Source organism: Anabrus simplex, chromosome 6 (assembly GCF_040414725.1).
Source record: "Anabrus simplex isolate iqAnaSimp1 chromosome 6, ASM4041472v1, whole genome shotgun sequence".
Taxonomy (NCBI): domain Eukaryota; kingdom Metazoa; phylum Arthropoda; class Insecta; order Orthoptera; family Tettigoniidae; genus Anabrus; species Anabrus simplex.
In genome coordinates this window covers 141,298,332-141,301,297 of record NC_090270.1, presented here as the reverse complement: position 1 = coordinate 141,301,297, position 2,966 = coordinate 141,298,332, and the positions used below count along the sequence as shown (strand labels likewise).

General features: G+C 42.8%; 1 pseudogene; it reads left to right on the top strand.

Moving 5' to 3' along the window:
- Window positions 1-2,307: 2,307 nt before the first annotated feature.
- Window positions 2,308-2,426, top strand: LOC136876566 (5S ribosomal RNA; annotated as a pseudogene).
- The last annotated feature ends 540 nt before the right edge of the window (window positions 2,427-2,966 follow it).

The following is a 2,966-nucleotide window of genomic DNA, read 5'->3' as shown; positions in this document are numbered from 1 at the left end:
ATATTTTATGAACATTGTTATCGTTCTAATGTTACTAACATCTAAGTCATCGGCCCTATGAAATATTACATTTATCAGGAAAATGAAGATATACGAGGGCTGTAAATAAAGTATTGGCAATTACATTCGTTCAATAGTCACCCGCAAAATCTATTACCTTTTGTAAAATGTCGGGAAGCCGATGGCTACCGTTGGCAAGGCGTTCTCTATTGTTGACAGCGATGGAGCGCCCTACTGCGTGGAGTACAGATGTCACGTCAGGAAACCAGCGGCCTCGTAGGGGTTCCTTCAACTTCGGAAACAGGTCGAAGTCACAAGGAGCCATGTCTGGTGAGTACGGAGGGTGTTCCAAGACTTCCCTATGTCACTGTTGCAATAAGAGCTTGGCACTCTTTGCGACAGGATAACGTGCATTGTCATGCAACACGATAGGGCGATCGTCTCGCAACATTCTCGGTAACATTCTGATGCATTTTTACCACCACAAACACGATTTTAATCCAAGAACTCTGATCATCTTTTAAAAAGGCATTTTAGAGCGGTAAAATAAACACTCTTCACTTCACCGCCACACAGAAACAACACTGCCAATTGGATGCCTGCCAAATGTGCACTATACATCAACAACAGCGCCACCTGACTTATCCCATATCCTATTTACGCATGCCCGATCTCCTGCGAGTGTGTGGACTACGTTGCTTACAGCCCTCGTAGTTTCGTGGGGACTCTTGAGTTGCTGTTTAACTGCTGTATCTCAAGGCTTACTTTTTCCTAACTTCACCTGCCATTCACGTAGAAGGATTAGATGAATATACATTTTCTCGTACTGTATGTAGACATCAACGCCGGGAATGTTCACGTTTACACTTTAGTAACCGTGATCATGCGTGCGTGGTTAGAACAGCGGCTTTGTTGCTGCTGCTCCGTCACACAAACTAATTCCGGGACTATATTCTGGACTGGAATTTTCGACTGCAAAATGACGTGCTTTCAGGAAAGGTAATTCCGGTCAATAACTACCATGAATGAATCATGATGGTTTCAGTGTTCCAGAAATAACTCGGCGAGCTTAAAGCCTTTACCCATGACGATTCTCGTAATAGAGACCCATTTTACTTTACACCGACACAGACAGGTCTTATGTCGATGATGGGACAGTACAGCGATAAAACAGGCAAGGAAGCGAGAGTGGCCGTAATTAAAGTACAGGCCTGGCATTTGCCTACAGCGAAAATGGGAAACCTTGGGAAACCACCTTCAGTGCTGCTGACAGTGGTTTCACACCAAATGCGAAGTAACAGCTACATGCATGTATCTTTTAAAGTAATTTGTTAACAGCATGCTCTATTATAGAAAGTAATATTACATGCTTATATATACATAATCGCGGTACTAATTAATACCTATATCTATACTAATATTATAAAAAGGAAACAATTGTATATTTCTTTGTAACGGATAGACTCAAAAAGTACTGAACCGATTTTAAAAATTACTTCACCTATAGAAAGCTACATTGCCAGTGAGCTGTCATTTATTTTCAAAACATCATCCAGCCAACCATGCCTCATCTGTAAACCAAGTTATGGAGAGGATGCCTGGACATTGAATAATGAACCCCTGAAACCACCAACAACAGCGCATTCGTCTCTCATGATCTGCTTCTTTCAGTGCATCATGCGCACTCTGTATGGCCGCAACCCCGATTTCTTAGCAGCTCTTTGACATTGCCATATGTAATGGCTGTCTCCTGGCCCAATCAACGCAAAGATTTCTTGGGAGAGTTCTCGAAGCGTCTTCGAACATTATCAATAGTCTCTGTACTCAGTGATGATCTATGTTACCACTGTTACTGTTTAGTACCTTACAATCGATGCCTTTGTTGGAACATCGTACATATTGAATTCTCTTCGGAATGCCCGTTGTATTGAAACCAATGAATCTGCCTTCCAGTATGTTTTCACAATAAAAACACGCTCTCAATGCGTGTTTCCGTTACGAATGCCAGCTAAAGATTGGGAACGAATTATTAATTTGCTAACAGTGCTCGTTATTGTCACGACAATCAACAAAATTGTCAACAATGGGCAGCGGTACTGATTCTCCCAGACCCACTGAGATCATTAAAACAAATTTATAGTTTCTACGGACTTTCAGAGGGAAATGATGACCTATTAAAGTAGTTCAGGTTTATATGGATCGCTTTGTATGTGTATATACAGTAATTAATTGCTGTAGATTTAACAATGAATGAAGAACCTATGTATATACAATATACAGTCTTTAATTTTTGTGGATCTAACAACGACCAACGGCCATATCATGTTGAATACACCGGTTCTCGTCCAATCACCGCAGTTAAGCAACATTGGGCGTGGTCTGCACTTGGATGGCTGACCGCTTGGGAACACCACGTGCCGTTCGCTAAATTCCCTAGGGGTTGCCTGGCCGACGCAGCAAAGGCGTGCTCGGTTCACCCGGAAGGACGTGGATTGGAATCCCTGTCAGGAAGTCGTAAAGTTTAATAAACGAGATTTCCACTTCCGGAGGTGCACATGGCCCTGAGGTTCACTCAGCCTACACCTAAAATGAGTACCACGTTAATTCCTTGGGGCAAAGGCGGCAGGGCGTATTGCTAACCACTCTATCCCCATCAAGTGCCGCGGTTACGGATAGTGGAAGCCTTTTCCTTCGACCTTTCCAAGGGCCTTCATGGCCTGTACGGAGATGATTTTGATATTCCTTTCGTTGTTAGCAAAGCAATCTATGAAGAGACATTATATACAATATACAGAAATTATTTTTATACAATTTTCTATATGTCACACCGGCACAAATAGGTCTTATGGCGACGATGGAATAGGAAAGGGCTAGGAGTTGGAAGAAAGCTGCCTGGTGTGAAAATGGGACACCACGGAAAACAATCTTCAGGGCTGCCGATAGTTGGTTCGAGCGCACTATCTCCC